The following is a 24,691-nucleotide window of genomic DNA, read 5'->3' as shown; positions in this document are numbered from 1 at the left end:
GAGCAAGGCACATACTACTGTGGAGCAATCCGTGTAATGAATTAATGGAATGGAAAACAGAACTGTCGGTGGTGTGGATGGTGTCCAGGGAAGGCTGTCTGTTCCCCCTGCATATTGAGTTTGGTTGTATTAGAGGAAGGACCTCAGCTATGAACCCCCGCAGCTCACCATTTAGAATTCCATTATAGAGACACAGAGATTCAGGACATTCCAGGAAGAAAGGAGTCTGTCCAGAGATCCCAGTGCCTAGGAACTATATTCCAAGGACGAACTCCATGGCTTTGAGTCTAGAAAGGCATCTTCCTCAAAGAAGAATAGTTGAAAAATAGACAGTGAATCTGTGGCTCCCAGAAGATCCCGGTTTAATGAGTCAGAGAAATGAGACTGGAGTGTGGGAGGCTTTGCTGGGGTGGATGTTGTTCTCATCACTGCATGTGTCGAGACGGTGATCAAGATGGTAGCCAAGAGAACAGGCTTGAATGAGACTGACTTGGGTTGATACATGGCTTAGACACGTGACCACTAAGCTTCAGTGTTCTCATCCAGAAAATGGTAACAGTCCTGGGGCTGAATTGTGGACGATATTTACCAACATTTGTGGACACTTACTATCTGAATCCCTTTCCTAGATTTAGGAAGGAGCTCTCCTTGCTGTAATAATAGTGAGGCAGAGCCCCACGACAGAAGTTGGTCACGCAAGCATCTCCTCCCAGTCTCCCTTGTGGCTGCATGTGGGCATGTAACCTACACCTTCCCCCTGACCCCCAATCATACACACTAACCCAAGACTGAATCAGAAGACATAGGGACCCTACAGAAATCATTTTGATGAAGATGGCAGGAGTGGCCACAACCCATGTGTTTCCAAAGTACCAATGACAGCATCTAGTATTAGTGCTGAAATGACTTTGTGTGGCCACAGCTCTGAGATGTCTTCACAAGAGCAGTCCTGGGGGCTAATCCTGAGCTTGGAATCAGGCTTCAAAACACTCTCCAACCCTCCTAGGGAGTCTTCCATAAGTATCCAATATGCTCTGAAGAGATTTTGCTTGTTTGCTTGTTTTGCTTAAGTTAGGCAAAGTTGGTTTCTGTTGATCGTCACTTAGAATCCCTACTGAAGATTGTTGTCATAAGATGCTATGAGGTTTAGCCCCATTCCTAGTAAGTTGCATGTGCTTACTGCACACTAACCATTACTTCCCTCCGTGTGTGTTGAGGTGCGGGGGTGAGTGTCAGCCGCAACCACCATGTATGGATACCCGCCAGGCGGCATGCCTTATGTCATGCACCTTTGTTTAATGTGAGCCTATGTGAGGTCTCTTATGTCCAGATGAGGGATCTGAGACCTACTAGGATACCTGAATTTGCCCAAGATCGCACAGTTCGTAGAGCTATGATCCCATCTCCAGACGGAGAGCCTCAGCATTTTCTACTCTGCAACTCTGCCTCCCCAGCTGAATGATTCCCTTCCATCCTTCCTTCCATGTTTTCTTCGTCCCTTCCTTTGTTTCTTTTCTATTTTTTTGTCACCGACCGTTTAGTCGGGCTAATGTTTTCCCTGGCTTTGGTAACACCAGTGTGAGGGTGGGTGACAGATTTATGGTGGCATTCTCATTCACTTCGCAGGAGCCCACACATCCGGAAGTATTCCCAAGGTGCCAATGTGTTATTATGCAACACCCTGGGACTTCCCTTTCCCACTTTCCCACCCCCAGAGCCCTCATCCCCAACACATAATAAGTTGCTTGTTAAAAGGAGCACTACCCACAAGACCTCTTAGGCAATGAGGCTACATCCCTGGTAATGTGGAACTTATCTTGTCCTTTTCCCCCCTTTTTAAAATATAACATACACCAGGCCTGAAGTTTCAGTTAAAAAATGTGGTATCAGTGAAATGATAACTCCCCACACCCCATCCCAACAGGCTCTGGCTGGAGGCATTGTTCGCAGCGTTGGGAATTCTGTTTCTAAAGCACTGAGTCATAAACTACAGACAGGCTGCTGATAACAGCTGAAGGAGGGAAGGTAATGGTCAAATTAGTCAGACAAAATGTGAAGCATCCCCAAAAGGGGTTATACTCAGTAATATATCTTGAGTGGGTGCTGGAAATGTGCTACCTTCAGAGATGGCGTTTAATCCATTACAGGAGATGCGATTGTGGGGGACTTCTCATGCTGTGTTGATTTAGCACCCTGTGTCTTTCAGGAGAGCTGGGTCCAGGTCTTAGCTCAGACTTGAGAGCCTGGGTTGCAGCTTTGCATCTCACCTCGGAGCCTCAGTTTCTCCCTTTGTGAAATGAGAGTGATCGTGCTGAGGGCCCTAAGGCTTCTTTCCCTGTCTGACAGTGAGGAATCCTCCATCTGTCAGACATCCATTTAAGGGCTTTGGGGTTTCAAATCCTACTTGATGCTGATATATAGTTAAGAAAACAAAGCAAACGGACCCCCACGTTGTCTTTCCCAGACACACACACATGCTCCCTGCCTGTCTCTCTTTCCCGCTCCCTCCCCTCTCCCCTCCTCGCCCCCTTTCCCTGCCATTAGCATTACTTTGTCTCTGGTCCGACACAGCATCTCCAGCCCTGTCCTAGAGCCAGGGCCAATAACTCAATTATGTGTGAGCAGATAAGGAGGAGGAGGGATCAATCCACTTCCCCACAAGTCACTGGGAGGGGCGGGGGTCACCGAGCCTTGTGGCCCCTCTGTCAGGCCGCCCTGGCCTGCTCCGAGCCAAGGCGAGAAAGGAAGACAAGAAGATGAATCGCCATGTCTTCTTGGTGGATGTTCTGATGAGACTTTAGAGCAACAGTGACTGAAAAGGAAAACAGCATCTGGTAGGGGGAGGGGGAGTGGAAGCGGAGGAAGAATGGGCTCTGCTGGGAGTTGCGTTTATTATTATTTTTCTTTCTAACAACATGAAATCATAATAGATGATCCACCTCTCACCTTAAAAAAAAAAAATTGAAATTGAAAAAAAATAAAATAAAACTTCTCCTGGCTGTACGCAGTCCTTCAGACCTCCCTCTGTGGAAAATATAGTGACTTTCGCCAAAATACCTTCTTGAAATAAAGCCTCTTTTAACATGAAGACAGGTCTTTAAAAGAAGAAAAGAGAAATGTTAGTGGTAATCATGGGAGTGGTGATGAAGGTCATGATGGTGGTGATCTGTCAGCTAGCATGGGTGACATGCTTAGTACTGGCATAATGACACATTCTGTAATGATTAAGAACATGGATTTTGGGTGAGAAGCCAGGCCCAAACCCATTTTTTCTGTGCCTCAGTTTTCTCATTCAGTAAAACGGGTTAGTAATAGTTCCTGCTTCTCACAGTTGTTGTGAAGGTGAAATGAGGCTCTGTAGGTAAAGCATTTTAAAACAGTGGCAACGGGCTTCCCTGGTGGCGCAGTGGTTGAGAGTCCGCCTGCTGATGCAGGGGACACGGGTTCGTGTCCCGGTCCGGGAAGATCTCACATGCTGCGGAGCGGCTGGGCCCGTGAGCCATGGCTGCTGAGCCTGCGCGTCTGGAGCCTGTGCTCCGCAACGGGAGAGGCCACAACAGTGAGAGGCCCGCGTACCGCAAAAACAAAACAAAACAAAACAGTGGCACCTAGTAGGTGTTATATATGTGTTTGCTAATGCTGTGATTATTATTGTTATTAATATCATTAATTTGAAAGCTATATCAGTCTTCCCAGGAACCCTATGAGGTAAATAATGTTATTATCCCAGGAGTGTAGAGGAACGAAAATGAGGTTCAGAGAGGTTAAATAATTTGCCTAAGGTCACACAGCTAGAAAAAGCAGAGATGGGATTCACAGTACCTAGGCAAAGTCTGCGCACTTAACCATGAAGTTATTTCACTTATCAGGCACCCAACTGTACCAACTTCTTTGCTTAGAACCCTTTTTTCAAATGATTCCATTTACCCTTCCAGCAACTCCATTTGGTCAGAATAAGAATGCCCATTTTGCTGATGAGGAAACTGGGACACTGAGGTGAATTGCCCTAACTCATACAGGCAAGAGGCTCAGAGAAGGAGACCTTAAATCCCGTCTGCCTGCTTCTAAAGACCGTGTCCAGTATCCAGATGAACCCTCCCAAAAGCAGTAGATAGCCTCTTTTTCACTGTTTCTGCTTTGTTGCCATTGACACAGCAGGAAACAAAAGTGAATGCATATATCCTTCCTGTACCTTTTCAAGTCATGAAGACGACAATTTTCAGTCATTATCCCCCTATGAACATTCCGCTGCCCAAAGCCCATGCCCTTGACATAGCGCCATTCTGTGTTTTGGGTTGTACTTTTGTTTTTAAGAGCTCACCCTCCATTGAATTTGGCCACACTGTTTTTTAGCCTAGGAGGAGTTTGACACTTTGTCCCGTTGTCATGGCAATGTGTTGGCGACAGAGGAGCCCGAGTTCAAAGGTCTATTGGTTATAATTACTACCTGGGTCATCTCGGGCATCTCCCAGCCACTCACTGAGCCTCAGTCTTCTCTTCTGGGAAACGGACATAATCACAACACAGTTATGTTTACAGAAAGCTGGAAATAGCGCCTACAGAGTGTCTAGCACAGTGCCTGGCAGTTAGTAGACACTTCTGCTATCTTCCCGTTCCTCACTTCCCATCTCAGTTGTGGGGGATGCAAAGGCCTCCTGTCCATCTCCAGGAAAAATGGTCCTGAGCTACATCTTGCCATCATGAGAAGTGGCTGAGTCCCCTTGATCTCAGTCTCCCCAGCTGTAACGTGATGGGGGTGAGCTAGATGAGCTCCCCCAGGCCCTTCCAGCCCGGACTTCCAGAATTTAAATCCCAGATCGTTATTGTTTTTAAACTGTGCATTTTAAAAGAAATGAGGGCTTGGGGAGGAGAAAGGAATTCCTTTACCCCGGAAGGTCAGAGGGGGTCACCGAGGGGACAAAGACGCAGGGAAGGGAGGTGATGGGGCGGAAGGCTGCTGTGCAGGGTGGGCCCAAAGATCTGCAGTCCCCAACCGGGAGGTCTGCTGGACGCATTCAAACACCCTTGAGTCAGCACCAGTTAGGATCAAGCCTGCCATCCAGCCTCAGACCACGGCTTACCACCTCCTTTAGAAGCCCGGGAGGCCTACCCCACAGAGAGGCCATTCAGGAATGAAAAGAAACAGGATGGCCTCAGATGCCAGAAGGGAGGAATCCTCGCCCTCCGTCCGGGTTGGCCTCCTGACTCCCAGGGAGGGGTCAGGCTCAGGAGGGCCCGGGAGCTTTCCTGAATTCAAGGAATCAAGACCAAACTTTGATGTGCGCATTTGAAACGCAGCGTCCAAGGCAGGTGAATCTGGGTAGCCAAGAACCAGGGCTTCTTTGTGGCATTTACAGTGACCAGAAATCCACCTGCCCATTCAGGTGCCTTGATGTGCATCTGTATCTGTGCAGTCATGACCGAGGTAGCCCAGGAGAGGGGAGAGGCCTGGGGGGCAGGGGCCTTTCCGAGATCCTGACTCTCTGCTCTTTCTTGGGGACCGTGGTGGGTTGGAAGAGACATTCAATATTCATGAGCTGTGATCTCCACTTGAAGGGAGTGCCCTGGGGGAAATTGAAATATTAAGCAAGTGAGGGATGTAGGCCTAATTGTATCCTCCCTTTTCTTTTTTGGACAGAGAAGTAATGTGCTTAAAATAAAATGATGGATGGCCAGTCAGGACCCTGTGAAACCCCACTGCTGTGGTTTGCAGGATAAAGCGGCTGTGTGCTCTAACATATGCCATCAGAACCAGGCAGAGGATGGTGCACATTGGCTGCTGGGTCACATCATGCCGTTTATTCACAGGTTTATTGATGGCTGCTGTGTGCCAAGCACTGTGCTATTTGCAAGGGAAATGGCAGTGAACAAGGAAGGCCAAGGAGGCCAAGGAAATGACACTAATGATTATTTAAATGTAATTGTTGGAAATGCCACTGAGTGGAAATACATGCGGGTTTTTGTAAGTGAGGGACCTCCTCACATCGAAGGGCTAGGAGAGGCCTCCTTGGAGACAAAGACATTCAAGCTGAGACTTGAAGGTTGAATAGGAAGCGGACAAATTAGGGTGATGGAGTGAGGATTGCAAGAAGTTCAGACTGTTAAATCCTCGAGTCAGGAAACAGCTTTTGAGGGGGTCAGAGAAAGTCATCGTGGCTGGATGGTAGTGAGGGAGGGGAGAGAAGAGGCTGGATCCTGCAGGCTCTACTCCTCCAGTCCCTGAGGACCCCAGGGAGGCTGCTGCTTCCGGCATGAAAGGGGGAGAAGGCAGGTCCTCTGTACTTGCAGCCACGCCCCTGTACTGGGCACAGGAGGCAAACGCGTGCTTGCCTAGATCAGGGGTCAGAAAACCACTGCCCGTGGCCAAACCCCCGGTGCTGCCTATTTGGGTAGATCGGGTTTGACTGAAACACAACTGTGCCCCTTGGTTTAGATATTTGCTCCTAAAGAGACAGAGTTGGGTAGTTCCTAGAGACCCTGTATGGCCCACAAAGCCAAAATATTTACTATCTGGCCTCGTACAGGAAAAGTTACTGACCAACTGCTGGCATAGATGGATGAGTCTGTAGGTGGGTGAAAGAATAGCCAATTAGGGAGGTCAAGGCAGATGAGAGACAGAGAGGTGAGAATATCACCTCATCCATCTCGCCCCTCAGCCTGTAGCAGCATAGCCGTAATTATATTCACTCCCCACATTTTTTGTGCACACGTCAGTTTCCCTCACCCTTGAAAGAAGTCATCCTGCCTATCCCTGTGTTCCCAGCATCCAGCTAGAGCCAGGCATTGTCTGAGGCACTGAATGAAATGGTACTTCAAAGCAGAAAAGAGTGGCTAGAGGAGCCCAGGCAGCTTACTGCCTAAAGCTTCAGACGGTGGCCTGAATCCTCCCTGGGTTGTAGAAAGGGGCACGTTCATGTTTATTAAGAACCCACTACGTTGTCTCATTTCAAACCCACAGCATCCCTGACAACGAGGCATTCTCATCACCGCTTTCCAGATGACACAGCAGAGTCCCCAGTGTTTAAGTGACTTTTGAGAAAGTGACCTCCATTCAGTAAATGTTTATTGAGCTGGAAAACCAACACAAGAGGACACAAACTTTCGCAAGTGTCACATCCCATGCCAGCAGTGTGCCACACACAGGGCTCTCCTCTCTCCTCTTTCAGTCTTCTCAGGGCTGCTGGAAGGCAGGGATTATTACTCCCATTTTACGCAAAAAGAAACTGAGGCTCAGGGAGATGAAATGACTTCTTTAAAGCAGATGATTATTGAGTGGCAGAGCTGGGATCTGAACCAAGAACTGCCCAACTTCAAAACTAGAGGAGCCAGTGCCCTCCTCCAAAATACCAGACCTTCTGAACCAGTAGAAGTGATGACATGTGGATATGTGTTTCCAGTCCTCTTCCATCTCTTCATCTCAAACAACAGTCATAACAGTAGAAATTGCTCGTTACGAATTTAATGCTTTTCCTCTGTTAACTCCTTTGACTAATTGTGTTGACCCTATAGATAAGGAAAAAGCAGAGAGATGTTAAGTAATTAACCAAGGCTCCCAGTAAGGGATTCCAGCCCTGTAAGTCTGGCTCTTAAACCCTCAGGTTGTAAGACGGGAATAAAGACACAGACCTACTAGAGCATGGACTTGAGGATATGGGGAGGTGGAAGGGTAAGCTGGGACAAAGCGAGAGAGTGGCATGGACATATATACACTGCCAAACGTAAAGTAGATAGCTAGTGAGAAGCAGCCGCATAGCACAGGGAGATCAGCTCGGTGCTCTGTGACCACCTAGAGGGGTGGGATAGGGAGGGTGGGAGGGAGGGAGATGCAAGAGGGAAGAGATATGGGAACATATGTGTATGTATGGCTGATTCACTTTGTTATAAGGCAGGAACTAACACACCATGGTAAAGCAATTATGCTCCAATAAAGATGTTAAAAAAATAATAATAAATAAATAAATTACACACACACACACACACACACACACACACACACACAAAACCCTCAGGTTGAACCACTAATTTATGCTACCTCTTCATCATTAAGATTATCTAATAAAAATGTGTACCCTTAAGAGCTGAAGAGCCTACCAGCAAACAGATAATGAGAGGGAGAAACAATGCAAGGTGCAAAAGGAATTTCACATGACAAAAGGATCCGAGGGTCTCTTTAAGAAACGCGTCTGAAGTGTCTGTTTACACATCGTTAACTCCTCAACAGAGGAAGAACTAAAAGCGATTTTTTTCTTGGCTGCTCCTGATTAAGTACCAAGGAGAAATTAAGATAAAGAAAATCTGAAATTATAATAATTTTTAAGGGACTGGATTTTCGATTTTAATTTGCCAGGAAGGAGGATAAAATATTCCACATCCAGTGTCTGTAGCTCCCATTACAAACTCTAGGGTTGCCTTCTCTGGCCTCAAGACAACAGCCTCAGGGGTCCTGGAAAGACAGCTGGAAGCAAATGTGATCCATCTCACACTAGTGTTTGTCTCTATTAAGCTCCTGCTGCATACAAAGCTATGTACTAGGCAGGATGCGGATGGGAGTGACAATTGGCCTAAGAATAAGTCCTTCATTGGAGGACTCCAGAGGGCAGTGGTCCTTAAAGATGTGCAGGGATGGGTGTGAGGGGGCCCCAGAAGGAGTGGGAAAACCCCTGGTTGGGGGTGGTGAGTCTGTGAAAGCTTCCTGGACAGCTGGGCTCAGTAAGATCAGGTGCAGGCTCTCTGCTGATATAAATAAAGGTCCAGAATGAGGGTTCTTCTGTAGCACTGTGAGTAGACCAGTTGACCTGACGCAGCAGCACAGGGGACTGCTTCTAGCTCCAGGCTTGGTCCCCAAGCATCTTTTGCCAGCTGTGGAGTGGGAGCTATGTTCCTTACTTTATAGGGTAGCTGTGATACAGTCTTTCATACATTTATGAATTTATTCATCACATATTTGTTGAGCACCTCTTATGTGTCAGGTTCACGCTCAGGCACTGAGGATGCCAGATCTGCTGGGCTTGGGACAGATCCTGTTCTTCAGAAAGTGATCAATATATATATCGATTCTTACGGTTATTAAAAATAATAATCTAGTTCTGACAAGTAGAGAACACCCCGTCCCTGGAAGAGATCAAGCAGAAAGTTCAGAACCATCACTCAGAGAGGCCGTGAAGGGGCTTCTGTTTAACAGCATGATTAAATAGACATACTCCAGTATTTTTCCTCCCTCAACTTACCTGGTTCTTTCTTGAACTTAACTTCCAAGGCCTCTGAAATGTTACCTTCTTCCAGTTTTCCTTAACCTCTCTGGCCATCCCTGCACAGACATGTTCTGCCTACCTTTTAAAGATTCTTTCTCCAAAGTTCCATGATGAGCTCACTACCCCTTCTACACACCCTCTCCCTGACCCCATCATTCAAAACCAAAGACTCCACAATCTCTGTCTGAAGTCTGAGGCCTTTTTCCTGACCTATGGACTTGTATATCGAATGATTCTATCCGATGCCCTGCAGGCACTCAAACCCAGCACATCTGATACAAGGCTTACCATTTTCTCCCCAGACCTGCTGCAACTCCTGTTTCTCTCAATCTCAACTGCTGATGCCACTAGCCAACCAGACATTTGAACTAGAAGCTTGGGGAACCTCCTTCACTCTTCCCTCTCTGTCATTTCCCACATCCGAACAGTCGCCATTCTGCCCATTTTACTTGGAACACTTTTTCCCCCCAAATCAGTCCTGCTTCTCTCTCCCTACCTGAGTCCCCCAACTCCCCTCACTTGAGCTCCTGCCTGGACTACTGTACGAGAACTCGAACAGGTTCCTGGCTCCCCGTCTTTGCTTGCACCAATCTGTCCTCCAGTATAACGAGAGCAAGCGTCCTAAAATGCAAATGTCTTTTAAAAGCACCAGGTGGCTCTGCATTGCCCTTGAGATAAGTCTCAGTTCCTTACTGTGGCATTCAGCAACTCCTGTGCTTTGCACCTACCATCCTGTTTCCAGCTTCCTCTCACTTGCTCAGAGAGGCCCCCCCCACCCCAACCTGGAATGTATGCCCCACCCCCATTCCTCCTCCCAGAGACTTAGCCCAGCCCAGGAGTTGCCTGCTAAGGGAAGCCTTCTCAAATCTGGGTAAGGTTGGGTCAGTGGGGGCGGTGGGGGGGGGGGGCCCTCCTCTGTGATCCTGCAGCATCTCCTACCTCAGAGCAAACTACCGTGCAGTCAGTAACTTACTTGCCTCTCTTAGTAGCCCCTGAGCTCCTGGAGTGCTGAGCCCCAGTTTAATTCATCCGACTTCCCGGGATTCAGTCCAGGGCCTGGCACATAATTTGCAGCTCAGTAAATATAGAATAAATGAGTGAAAGAAGGATATATTTCTTAAGAGACAATTTTATTCTCCAGGCGACAAAGTGTGGTAGAGCTTTGTTGGTCTTTAGAGTCAGACAAACCTCAGTTGGACTCACAGCCTTTCCACTTTCTAGCCGTCATCTCGGGCCAGACGTCTCAGTTTGAGTAGCTCAGTATGGTGGTTCTGTGCCCAGGCTCTGGAGCTTGGTGGCTTGGTTCAAATCCCAGCTGTGCCACAAAAAGGGGTGTGGGCTACTTTAGTTTCCTCATCTATAAAACTGCAGTATTACCATATTGATACGCTACAGAGCTAGAAAGCACCCTAGGAGTGTTTGCCCTTAATGCTCTTGGAGCTTTGTTTTACTTTCCTGCAAAGCAGAGACAGCTGGAATGGTCAGTCACTCCTTCTCTATCTCACAATACCACCCATGGTCCTAACTCTGACAAGGTCCACACGTTTTAGAACATTAGCAGAAGCGGCAGGCAGTACCAGTGGCTTGGGTGAACTCTGTGATAACCCCCAAATCGAGCTGCTTTTCAAAACCAAGTCCCAGTTTCCGCTGGCTTCCTTTCTGGGCGGGAGCCTAATTAACTAGTAGCTGGAAAGAACTGCAGGTAGGCCACCCCCCAGGCAGAGAATTCAAAGGGAAGTGGAGAACTGTGTAAATAACACTGCTTTAAGGGGCATTTAAGCCAATGGTCTTTGTTAAGGAAATTGATGGCTTTGTAAGTACTGCCTCTGAAGGGAGTACTTGAGTTGACGGTCCCTCATCTCCCCTCATAAATTCCCTAATGGACTGTGGGCCCAGAGGCTGGGCCCACGCCTGTTCGATCCCTTGCCAACAAAAACTCCGATTCCCCTTGAAAAAAAAAATTTAAAGGTTTAACCAAAACATGAGTTACTGAGCCCGTGCAATTTCGCTGGCACAAGGTAGCCGAGACAGATTGTTTCCTTTAGGGAAGGGAGACTCCTGATTCTTCACAGAATCTTTTTTCATGCTAGATGCCCGCCGTGCTAGGCGTTTCCTATACCGCTTCTCATTTTCATCCCCCTAACGTCTGGGAAGAGTCATTATTTCACCAATTGCCAAAGAAGAAACTGGGACTCAGTTGAAGTGCGCTGCTCATCAACACCCGGCTAATTAGTGAAGAGCAGGGATGTGCCCGCAGCTCCATCAGACCCCTGAGCCCCCCAGTACCACAAAATCGCAGGGCATCTCAGAGAGAATCAGATCAGCTTGTCTCATTAGCTCCTCCTCAGCATCCACATCCACACAAAAGACATGAACTGGGCAGCAGGGGTGGTTGGGAGGGTATGGAGTTTGGAATCACAGTAGTCAGGGTTTGATTCCTGAAACCTTAGGTGATGCCTTACCCTCTTTACACATCAATTTCCTTGTCTGTTAAATGAGGATAATCATAGCACCAAATACATAGGACTCTTCTAGGATTAAATGACATTACATATTTAAAAGCATTTAACATTGTGCATGGCACGGACCAGGTCATCCATTCATTCACTTAGCAAATACCCTTATTGCATGGTGGCTATCACTTTTGTTTGTTTGTTTTTATTGCAGTATAGTTGAATTACAATGTGTTGATGACTGCTGTGCATCAAAGTGACTCATTTATACATATATGTGTATTCTTTTTCATATTCTTTTCCATTCTGGTTTATCACAGGATATTGACTATAGTTCCCTGTGCTATCCAGTAGGACCTTGTTCATCCATTCTGTGTATAATAGCTTCCATCTGCATGGTAGCTACCATTTTAATTAGAGAAGTGGAGAAGCACACAGTCGAAGTAACCTTCTGTTGGAAGAAAAAGAGGGTTAAGTAGCCCCTCCTGAGTGGATTGCTAGAGGGATCTCCCAGAGTAGTGCCTGCTTAAATATGGATAAAGGATGAATGGAGACTAGTCATAGGAAGATCAGGGTTGTGAACCTGGGGGGAGCTTCTGCGCAGGTGCGGAGGTGAGAGGGAACATGGTCCGTTCAGCCTGCCTGGAGCTGAAATTAGATTACATTAGAAAGAAGGCTGCAGAAGCAGGCAAGGACCAGATTATGCCTTGTTAATTGTCATCAAGCCTCTGTCGGAAAATGCTGAATGAATAACTCAGTACCTTCTGAGGTAGCCAATTTCATTTTCAGGCCAACTGTAGTTTGTTAGAAGAGCTTTTTGCTGTGTCCCCTCGGAGCCTTCTCTCCTTCAGGTTAAGCAACTCCATACCTATATGAGCATTGCTTAGTGATGGCGCCTACCTTGGGCCCCAACCTCTGACCATATCCTGGTTCATCGGTGGCCCAGAACCGATCTGTCCAGCCATCTCTAGGATCAGATGGGGCTTCTCTGACCTCTGGTCTAGGATCGACTGTCTTCTCAGTAACGTAATCTGCAATCTCACATTCTGGTTTGGGCCAGCACCTTCTCCAGTTGGTAGAAACTGATCTCAGAGAGACTGCTACTCTTTGGGACTTTTTCTGAGCATGCATAGTTATGCTGACCCTTATCTGTCATCTCTGATGAAAAGCGACAGTGGTTTGGATTGATATTTTCAAATATTCCAGGTTAACTCTTAAGATTTAGAACCAATTCCCCTTCTTTTCTATCTTTCTTTCTCCTTCTCTCTCTTCCATCTTTCCTCTCTTCTTTCCTTATTGGGAGGAAAGGGAGAGACATATACACACATTTCTATAAAAAACAAAAACATACAGTCCAATAATACAAATCAAACATACAGATTCCAATTAACATAAAACCTTCTCCAGGAACAGAAGAGTGGCCTACCCCATCGTGCAAGATAAAGAAAACGTACCTCAGTGCACTTCTGCCTCTTGACCGGGCTTCTGCTCCTTAGAGCACTGCAGCCTGTGTAATAACTTGGAGAATAGGGAAACTGTGGCTTGAAGGCCTCATCTTTTTGGTCTTATCTTAACCATCTGGCAGGAGGACAGTCTTCAAGGCTGGCCAAACCGACCAGGGCTCAGGGTGAGAGGGATCCACTTTGACACTCCAGTTGCTTGTGTGGGAACCCCACCAAGAACCCAGCACACTGTGGTCACGTTAGTCACTACAGTTATGCCAGACTGGGGTAACTGGCTTGGTTTTCACGTGGTGCCTTCGATTCCTTGGCTACTGTTAGCATAGCGTCCACTTGTCCAAAATTCTGTCTCCTCTGACATCTTGAGGATGCCTTAACAGAACGGCGGGCTGCTTGTTTTGCAGGATTGAAGAATAGATATGCATATGTGCATATACTGACTTTTATTTGAATGCACTGTTTTGCTTAATGCTCACATACATGGATTTCTCACAGACCAATTTCTGTTTAATATTGCATATTCCCAGTATTTATAGAATGAGCCTTAATTAGCCAATCAAACCCTTGGCCCATAACAATGAACTGTGCAGCATCCAAGGAGTTACTTAACCTTTCTGAAACTCTGAAACTTTCACTTGCTGTATTTACAAAAGGAAGCATGTAGACTAGATAATTTCTAAAGACTTTTTTTTTTTTTTTTTGCGGTACGCAGGCCTCTCACCGCTGTGGCATCCCCCGCCGCGGAGCACAGGCTCCGGACACGCAGGCTCAGCGGCCACGGCTCACGGGCCCAGCCGCTCCGCGGCATGTGGGATCTTCCCGGACCGGGGCACGAACCCGCGTCCCCTGCGTCGGCAGGTGGACTCTCAACCACTGCGCCACCAGGGAAGCCCCTCTAAAGACCTTTGCAGTGCTAAACCTTTATTCATTCATTCAGCAAATATTTCCTGACTGTCTTCTATGTTCTGGGATTGGAATGCAGTAGTGGGCAAAACAGCCTGTGTTTCTGCTCTCTTGGAGCTGCCATTTTGCTTTAGAGAGAATGCAATGATCAAGGAAACTTTGAAGAAGCAATATAGTACTATGTAGAAAATAAAATAGACTAGTAGAGTAGAGAGAGACTGGAGTGAAGTTAGCATGGTTAGAGAAGACCTCATTAGGCAGGTGATAACCGAGCTGAGACTGACTCAGTGAATTGGAAAGCCCATGTGATGATTTGAGAGGTGAGTTCTAGATTGTACCTGTGATAATAAAATGTAGAACAACAACATGCTTGAGTGTTTTCCGTAACACTGTTTTATCTGATCATTACAACCACTTTCTCTAATGGGTAGGAAAAGTGATATTGTCATTTTCTTTTAATAGACAAAAAGAATGAACCCCACAATGATGATGTGTGTTGCCCAGCACCAAACATAATCTGGTGACAAAGCTGAGCTTCAGATGTTGATTTCGGTCCCTTGTTCCATCTGCTTTTTATTATGTCCTGTTCTGCATTCTTCGGAGAGTTCTTCTGTACCCTTCTCTGTTTTAATTTGGCTGAACCCATTTCCCCGTCTTCAGACTTAAAAAAGGATTTACTGATTAAAGGAAAGGTACAAAAATCAAGAAGCAAATACACTTTATTGTTTTTTTAATTTATTTATTTAATTTATTTATTTTTGTCTGCGTTGGGTCTTCGTTGCTGCGCGCGGGCTCTCTCTAGTTGCGGCGAGCGGGGGCTACTCTTCGTTGTGGTGCACGGGCTTCTCATTGCGGTGGCTTCTCTTGTTGCAGAGCTCGGGCACTAGGCGCGCGGGCTTCAGGAGTTGTGGCACGTAGGCTCAGTAGTTGTGGCTCGCGGGCTCTAGAGCACAGGCTCAGTACTTGCGGCGCACAGGTTTAGTTGCTCCGAGGTATGTGGGATCTTCCCGGATCAGGGCTCGAACCCATGTCCCCTGCGTTGGCAGGCGGATTCGTAGCCACTGCGCCATCAGGGAAGCGCACAAATACATTTTAGAATGAATCAGTTGAAGGGAATCATGAAACAGTTTGATTTAACTTTCTTTTTTACTCAAGGGGAAACTGTAGCCCAGAGAGGGAAATGGCTTGGTCAAAGCTATGGGTATGTTAGTGGACATTTATTTTAGACTCCAGTTCTCTCGACCAGGCTGCTGATCTTGAGGAAGTGTCCCATTCTTTCTCCCTCCCTCCCTCCCTCCCTTCCTCCCTCCCTCCCTCCCTTCCTTCCTTCCTTCTTTCCCTCCTTCCTTCCTTATTCCCTTCCTTTCTCTCTCTCTCTCTCTCTCTCTCTGTTTGGTGTGGACTGATGAGATCACATTAAAACCACTGATACTCCATTTGTAGTTTGCTATCTTTTATCACCTTTTTTTTAAACCATTTTTTGCCGACTTTCTGCATATGAATGTTTCAGATTATTCTTCTGCATTTATTATTAGCTTATATCATGCAAAACAAATCTCATTTTGTTACTTCCTGCTCATACTTTTAAAGGCCTTTGGGTCCTAGGTATCACCCTTCCTCCTGTCCATGCTTAGAATGCCTATTTCATGGCCACTGTGTCATTCACTGCGGTACTGAATTTTACCCCTCTTTCATATTATGAGATCGCGCTGGCAACCAAAATAGACCCAGCTGAAAATCATTCAGGGCTTTGAACATTGTGCACATTGGATGTATTGTCATTTATTAGGATCACTATCTTTGCTTACAATCTTTTTAGGCCATTCAAAAAACTATACTAAATTCAAGGTGATGTAAATGTATCTTCAAGTTTCAATTCATAAGGCCATCAAATCTCTTTATTAAATTTCAGTCTAGTGTGCACCACCTTTGCTCTCCAGATATTCCATTTCTTTGCAGATTCAGTCAAGAAAGAAAATAAAACAATATGCAGGACAGATGGCGAGATGTCTTATGGGAAAAAAATAACATGGGATGCTTTATATACAATTGGATTTTCCTCCTCAGTATGTGCTAGGATTTATAATATGATATCATTATAATTAATATTTTCATTAAAATCCTTCTACAGTACAATCTACTGAAACAGATTCAAATCGGGTTTGAGACTTCTTCAATACAATCAATAACAGAGATCCTGAAACTCGAAAGAACTTCGTTAATTCATCATTTACTGAGTACCTGCTATGAGACTGGCATTGTCTTAAGAATTAGGGGTGCAAATAGAAGTGCGATTGGGGCCAGCCCAGAAATATCTTACAATCCAAGCGCTATACACAATCACTCATTCATTCATTCATATGTTCATTTATTCTTTTTTTTTTTTTTTTGGCCACACTGTGCTGCATGAGGGATCTTAGTTCCCTGTCCGGGGATCGAACCCACGCCCCCTGTAGTGGAAGTGCGGAGTCTTAACCACTGGACCGCCAGGGAAGTCCCTCGTTCATGTATTCTTAAATATCAATTACATAATATGGGGAGGCAGTTTTCTTGATCCTAAAGAAGTGGGTACATTTTGAGATAAGCTTCCATGAAACTTATGTCATCTACAAGGACGAGAACAATAATAAATATAATTTATTTTTAGATAGTGAATAATACTGTGAAGAAATAAAATGAGGTTGTGTGCTACTTTCTAATGGGGATATGGAAGAATAAGATGTGAGCTTACTGTAAGTAGGCAGGTTTGTTATTTGAGGGAGTAATGTTTGAGCTAAACCCTAAGTGCAGAAAAGAAGAGATTGTGAAAAAAGCCAGGGGAGAAAAAGTATTTCAGGTAAAGGAAATAGCAAGTTTGAGATTTCTGGAACAGTAACAAGTTTGGCTTATTTAAGGAACGGATACTTGTTGAATGGATGGATGGACGGATGAGTAAATGAATGGAAGGCAGTGAGCAAGAAGGATAATAGTAGGAGATGGTCAGATAAAGGGGGGACTTGGCTGTGATACAGTCTTTGGATTTTGTTCCATGCGAGGAGTTTTAGGTTGGAGAGTGGCCTGATGTAGTTTATGTTGTTAAAAGAGCGCTCTAGCTGTGCTCTGGAGGAGGGAGGGTTGGGAGCAGACATAGAAGAGACTCTGGTGAAATAAGCATTGCCGTAGTGATGGTGGCTTGGATTAGGGTGGTAGTGATGGAGCAAATGTGGATCTTTTTGGAATATCCTGAGATAAAAGAGTCTACAGGATGGGCTCATGGACTTTATGTGGTATTGGAAGATGAGCTGAAAAAAATAGAGATGACTCAGAGGTTTTAGTCTGGCCATTGTCAGGCAGTGTTATCATTTACTAAGATGGGGAAGAAAGGACTGTGGGAAGAAACCATTACTTTTATTTTAGACATGTTGATTTTTTTTTTTTTCTTCTTTTTGAAAGAGGTTTCATGTAAGTTTATGACTGGGTGATAGAATTCTTTCTTTTTTTTTAATTTGACATCTTTATTGGAGTATAATTGCTTTACAGTGGTGTGTTAGTTTCTGCTTTATAACAAAGGGAATCAGTTATACATACACATATGTTCCCATATCTCTTCCCTCTTGCGTCTCCCTCCCTCCCGCCCCTCTAGGTGGTCACAAAGCACCGAGCTGATCTCCCTGTGCTATGCGGCTGCTTCCCACTAGCTATCTATTTTACGTTTTAGACATGTTGATTTTGTGATGACTTTAAATAGATATTTAAGTAGAGATGGCATTGCAAGCAGCTGGGACTCAGAGAAGAGGTCATACCTAAAGAGAAGTTTGAGTCATCGGCACATCCATACTCTAACATTTTTATTTAAACATTGGGACTGGATGAGAGACTGTAGATAGATAAGAAAAAGAGGGCCCAAGACCTCACCCTGAAAGCTGGCAGCATTTAGCAGAGGGAAGCAGAAGACAGCAAATGAGTCTGTGTGGGAAGAGCTGAGAGCCAGAAGGGATTAGGATGGCATGGTGGTGTGGAATCCAGGAGGCGAGTACTACAAGAGGAAAGGAATGGGCGATTTCTTCACATGTTTCAGGACTGTTGGACGTCATAGTTGGTTTTAGCAGTGCTGAGGTCAATGGTGACCTTGACAAGATTGATTTTTGTGGGGTGGTGAGTTCAGAAGCTAGATGGGACTGAACTGAAGCGTGAATTGCCGGAGAGAAAGTGGGAAATGCAGGTTTAGTTATAACCCTCAGTAAATTTCACCGTGAATCGTGGAAAGGGGGATGTGAGGTAGAAGAGAGAATGGTAAGGATATGTGAACTGAAGGGAGGCTTTCATTTTTTTAATTTTTAAAATGTACATTGCTCACTTTTTAAATCAATATTGCCTAATATTACATAGGCAATATCCTGCTTTGCTGGTTTGGAAAAAGAATCGTGACTCAGGGAATACAGGGAAATGGTTTGTGCCAGACAAGTAGTGATGCAGAAGAGTGACAGGTCAGGCTTCATGGGGCTGACGATGCTAGAGTTAAATCTTGATGGAAGACGAGAAGGCAAGGACCACTAGCCTTTCAGGCTAAGGAAATAAGAGGGGAGTGGAGAGCTCTGAGGCTCTCCTTCTGGGAAGGAACTCTATGCTTTTAGAGTGGAGGTGTGGTTGGCAGTGAGAATAGACAGGGAAGTTGGAGCTGGATTACAAAAGGACTTGAGTGCTAGATGGGGAAGCTCACATTTTGCAGGAGTCAATTGAGAATTTCAGACATGGCCAGATTTAAGTTAATCACTCATAGGCTGCTTTATGAGGAGGTGTTGAAGTGGGGAAGACCCAAAGCCAATTATGAGAGTGTTGTAGGGGGCGAGTGGGCAGAGGAGAGGCTGTCCTGAGCGTGCTCTCTGTGGGCGTGGAGTTGGAGTGATCATTTGAGACTGCATCCAGATTCACTCTTCTTTTCCTAGTGCTTTGGGTTTGCTAGATGGCGCCTGGTTGTCACACTGAAACACCGGAAGGAATTTCTGGCCCGCTTTGGTATGTGGCCAGCCCTTGACGGAACCAGAAGCCCACTTAAACTCCTCAGATTCAGCAGACCTACTCGACATCTGAAGCTTGTTAGCGGATTCATGGTTCTTTAGAAGCCCTTCACCACCCTGTCTTTTGTACTCTGGACAGGCTGATCTGGTGGCGGAGGTTAAGAACAAACCTTGGTTTGAATAGAACTAAGTGAGGTCAGGGATGTGGGTTTGCCTTGAAGCCTTTAAAAGATAGGCAATATAAAATCCAGATATTCTGTTCCAGAGGAAACATTTACCAGTACAGCCACCACCCTGCCTCAAGCTTCCCCTTTAAAAACCTTCAGGGCTTAAGCACTCCACCCAATTTCCCCTGTTCCAAGAAGCTGTTATTTGGACACAAAGACCGTGCATTTTTTGGTCTCTTTTTGTTGTTGTTTGGATGAATTGTTATGCGGCATGAAGTTTGTTGTGGTTGGACCCATCCTAAACAAACAACTGAACTTAAAAAATACTATTTTTTCTGGTGTTTAAAAAATAGAAAAAATAGTAATCGTTGGACTAAAAGAGAATATCCTAATGCCAATCCTGTTCTCTCAGCTGGAAATAGAAACAGATGCTAACTTCTCAAAAGCTGACCCATCTTCATAAACAAGAAGTTTAGAAAGGTAGGTAAATCTACCCATCCTTTGGAAGGCAGGCCGCTAAAACAAGTGTGTGTTCAAATTCTTTGTGTCCTCCTTGAGTCCTAAACCAAATCCATCTCCCATTACTTATAACTCTCATCTCTCCACCTGCAGGTAGTCTTATTTTTTTCTCAGTGGGCTCCTGCCTTAGTAACCCCATTAGCTTCTCAGACTTGTTATACTTAGCCCATACCAGGGGCTGTTGTGAAAAGTGAAATCAGAGATTCCCAAAAGTAGTATTGAAACTTGGTTAAAGATAACAAACTATTTGGTTCCAGAATTATATACTGGAAAGCCGATCTGGTAAGGTGGCACGGTGCAGTAGAAAAGGCATTGTATTATGGGCTTAAGAACCAACGTTCTGGCAGATTTTCTTCTAAAGCCTTCGGAAAATTACTTCAACTTTGCAAACCTCAGTTTCCCCACACACATAACATGAAATAACCGCGTTCGGCTCCAAAATCATCATCATCATCATAGACCGTTTATTGATCACCTGTTATATATTAAATGCTTTACCTGCATTTACCATTAGTCTATGAGTTCTGTGGGATCCTCAGGATTCCAGTGGTGTCACAAATTACCAAAGTTTGTAATCAAGGTCAGTTAATCAGCGTCCCCCACTTGGGTTGAAAAGTTCCGCTGTAAGTTAATTATTTTCTTTTTCCTCAGGTTGTTGCGCCACCCGCCCCCCCCCCCCGCCCCCTTCCTCCCACCCAGACTGAATTAAGTGCTTTATCATGTTTTTTTTTTTTTTTGGTTTACTTGGTTCCTTGCTGTTTATATTGAAAATAGCCCATGCGCTCTCTTCAATCATTTCTATTCTTGAAGATCCCTTAGGATCTAGGGCTGGGTAAACAAAAGTAGACATTTCTCCTCCACCCCCTACCTCACCCCAGTATCGTCCTGGTTAAGAATAAGCCCTGTTCCTTTAAGACTCGTGTCGCTTTCCATCTCTAAGTCTATTATGCTGTTTGAACATACCCAGCACTTTGTCGAGGCAGTCTAAAAGGTAATCTTGTTTTCATTTTACGGATGGGGAAACTGAGGCATGGGGAGATGACATAACATGCCCATGCTTATCCAGTAATCAGGGACAGATAAGGAGCTTGAATCCAAGGCTTCTGACTTCAAGGATGAGAACTCTTAACGATAGCTCAAATGCCAGCCTTTGCTTATACTTAAAAGTAAACTTGTTTCATCCCCCTGAGACTTGGCTTTCCAAGCTTTCAAACAGGGGTGACAATCCCTGCTTATCTCAGATAGTGTCCTTCAGCCATGCTTCAGGAGTGCAGAGGCCTGGCAGTTCATCCTGATGCTCCAGACAGATGGAAATTGAAAATTAAGTCATTGAGAATCGCCATCCGCTGTGTCTGTCCGGTTACAGAGTGTCCATCTGCCTTGGGCTCTTGGAGCTGAGCTCACCTCTGGCAACTGAAAGCTCAACCAGGGAAGACAGACCTGGCAGTGTCTCCCCACCAACATCAAGTCTCCTAGCTGGCTAGAGCAGATTTCTAAGTGTCTCACTACGTGAAAGAGAGTGAATCTGAAATGAGGAGTACCCTCGTATCAGGGGAAGGTGGGGTAAGATGGAGAAATTGGGCTGCCCAGTGGAATTCCACTGTAAGCTAGTCACCACTGGTGTCCCAGTTCCTTTCCCTTCACCCCGAGACCCAGTCTAAAGAAACGTCTCGAAGGGTACAGAGCCTAAACTATATTTGGACGAGAGTATGTGCATCGGGGGTGCTGAATTTTCCTCATTCCTTCGTCCAACAAGTGTTCGTTTTCACAGTGCCCCTCCCTGTGGGATGTATTATTGCCAGCGCCACCCAGCTACTGCCTGAGAAGGCAGAAGGCGCGGGCAGGATGCTCAGCGGACGCTGGTACTGACTTCAAGCTCTTCTCCCCGAAACCCGCTCAGCTCCCAGCATAAAGCATTCAGGAAGCACCAAATAAAATGGTGTAATGAACACAGCAAGGCTGGTTTCGTTTCATTGTTTTGTTGTTGCTGCCTTTGTTTTTCCTGGCCACACATTTGTATTCCATTCCCCACCCTCCTTTCTTCAGTCCTGGGGGCATGGGAGTAGAGTGGGAGAGAGAATTCCCCAGATGAAGACTGGCAGATGCAGCTGAAGGGCCCCTGGGACTCTAGTAGCAAGAGAAACTGAATAGCAGAGTGCAGGGATGTTATTCAAAAACAGGGACTCACAGTAGCTTTGTCAGCAGAATCTTGGGGGAGAAAACAGTTCTCTCTCTTCCTCCCTCCCTCCCTCTCCCATTTCCCCAAATTTCCTATCCCTCTTTTAACCCTCCCTCTGCCTACCTATCTATATATCAACTACATACTACATATGACTGCCTATCTAAGTACATATTTACCTACCTATGTCTACCTCTGTCTCTCCTCCAGAACCTCCAGGGTCCACTGGCTCTAAGCAGACAGATAGATTGAGGTCTTCAGCATAATAGGAAGAAAATAACCTTCACAAGAACTCAACTCTAGCCCCAGTTCCTGCCACTCTGAGGTCTCTTTGATGAGGAAATGAATCTTAGAGAGCAGATCATGGGTGATCTTCTGATAATCTTACCCTATTTGTCTTCATATTCGAGGAAAAGAAAGGTGGTCCCAGGAGTCCGGCAACCCCGTGACCTTATCCTCAACAGCGTGTGCCTTCATTATTCTGTAGATACGGTGTGCAGGGGGAAGACCTCTCTGCTAGATATCAAAAGTCCAGGATCCTACTTCTAGCCCTACCACCAACTCTCTCTGTTGTCTGGAAGCAGATGCCTTGACCTCCTATGGCTCTTAGTTTTCCATTCGATAAAATAGGTGAAGGGGCTGGGATTGTACACATCATCTCATGAAACCACTGCAACCAATGCTGGATAAATATTATCTCCATTTTTTTTTTTTTTTTTTTTTTTTTTTTTTTTAGACCAAGAGTTTGATCATCCATCTCCCTCCTTCCATTCCCACGGAAGCTTCCTCCCTCTGGCCATGGCTCACGGGCCCAGCCGATCCGCGGCATGTGGGATCTTCCCGGACCGGGGCACGAATCCGCGTCCCCCGCCATCGGCAGGCGGACTCTCAACCACTGCGCCACCAGGGAAGCCCTCCATTTTTTTTTTTTTAATGAGGGAAATGAAGTTCAGAGAGGTTAGGTTACGTAAGCCCCGTGCTGCTTGTATATGGCAGAATTAGGATTTGAACCTAGTTTTGTCTGATGCCAAAACCTGTGCCCTATGCAGTTCCCTTTATTGGGTTTCTAAAGAGTAAAGTCTGGATTGATGGCTCATCACTCTTGGATTGGGCCTCAGTTTTATTATATGTAAGTTGGCTACGTTCACCAAGAGGTTGGAGCTACTGAGAAGTGCTGAGCCTGTATTCTTTCCATGCTTGAACTGCCAGGCATGCTACTGGTCACTGGAGTCCTCAGCTGGCTCAGACTCATCCTTAAATAATTGAATTATAATGGACTGATTTATTCTGGCTCTTTTGATAGTATTTCACTATGTAAACTGTTTGCAGAAATAAACAAGGGATTTTGGAGCTTGGAAGGGGCTCAACATTCTGCTGCCCCTGAATTCAATGATTCCTTTTTTCAGATAGTCAGCATCACAGAAATCCAAGTCTGATTTCTGCTTGACCCGGGCTCTTTCTATTTGGGGGAATGCTGCTTGAAAGGGTTTCAAGTGAGTACAGATTTTATAAGCTGATTCAATTCAGCCACTTAGGAATGAATTGAACCCTTAGGAGAAGAGTATCTTTTCTCTTGACCATTATTTTATTTTATTTTTTTTAAGGGTTTTTGTTTTTTTTTGGATGTGGACCATTTTTAAAGTCTTTATTGAATTTGTTACAATATTGCTCCTGTTTTAAGTTTTGGTTTTTTGGCCGCGAGGCATGTGAGATCTTAGCTCCCCGACCAGGGATCGAACCCACACCCCCTGCATTGGAAGGCAAAGTCTTAACCACTGGACCGACAGGGAAGTCCCTTGACCGTTATTTTAGAATAAAGCTCATTCCTGTCCATTTCTTATGAAAGTTGTATGGCTATCTTGAGAGGTTGTCCTGGCTGGGACAGTGATTTCTGTATTACAGACGGGAAGCCAGAAGCTGAGAAGTGACGCTAATTGTGCAAAGTTACATAGCTAATATAAGGGGCAGAAGCCAAACCCTGGTTAGAAATGGGGCTTCACGCCATTATTTTGTAGTTAGTAGGGGAAGGATGGCCCAGATCAAGCAGTATCCTCAGGGTGACCATACGTTCTGCGGTATTTAGATTTTCTCAGGATATGTGCCTATTGCCTGGACAGTTTTTACTAGCATTCTCTCTCACTCTCAAAGTGCATTATTTGGATGATAAATTATAAGGTCACTCCAAAACACTGGACAGGGACTAGATTTTGAGGAGCTCACTGCCTTTTGAAGGAGCTGCTGTATGTAAACACGATGGCTGCACAGTGTGATAAGTGTAAAGATGGGGATCTTTGTAAAATAGGAACCCACACAGGAGGGGGCACTTAGCTTTTCCTAGCAGAATTGGGGGAGCATCACAGAATACCTGACATTCAAGTTATTAAAAGTTGGGCAGAGTGATCTCTTTTGGATGGCTACCTCCAGGTTTCTCCTTGTGTGGTTCTATGTTGCAACACCAAGAAACATGTACTGCGTATGTCCTACTTACTTAGAAGGCATCCAGTTAATTCTGTGCTTCTCTGATCTTGGTTCTTGCAGCTAAGTGAGCGTCATTGCAGCCAGCTGCAGCTTTAAATTGTCCCAAGCAGAACTCCTTGCTGGGATTTGAATTACATGGGAGCTTGAGAACTCACTTGGCCTTTAACTGAAACACCTAATATATCCAACAAGGCCCTAGAAGCCTAGCACATTAGACAGGAAGGGCTCCTGGAGTCTCAGTAGTTTCGTCCCCTTCAATGATGATTGAGCCCAGAGAGGGAAAG

At 45.5% G+C, this 24,691-nt stretch overlaps 1 protein-coding gene across 1 annotated transcript in view; it reads left to right on the top strand.

Annotated features, from left to right (window-relative positions):
- PAPPA (pappalysin 1) overlaps positions 1-24,691 on the top strand; it is a gene marked incomplete at its 5' end in the record, with an annotated part of 257,734 nt that overhangs the window by 125,433 nt on the left and 107,610 nt on the right. The window lies entirely within an intron of this gene.

The sequence above is a fragment of the Lipotes vexillifer genome, unplaced genomic scaffold (genome assembly GCF_000442215.2).
Source record: "Lipotes vexillifer unplaced genomic scaffold, Lipotes_vexillifer_v1.1 scaffold230, whole genome shotgun sequence".
Classification (NCBI taxonomy): domain Eukaryota; kingdom Metazoa; phylum Chordata; class Mammalia; order Artiodactyla; family Lipotidae; genus Lipotes; species Lipotes vexillifer.
This window is presented reverse-complemented; position numbering and strand designations above follow the sequence as displayed.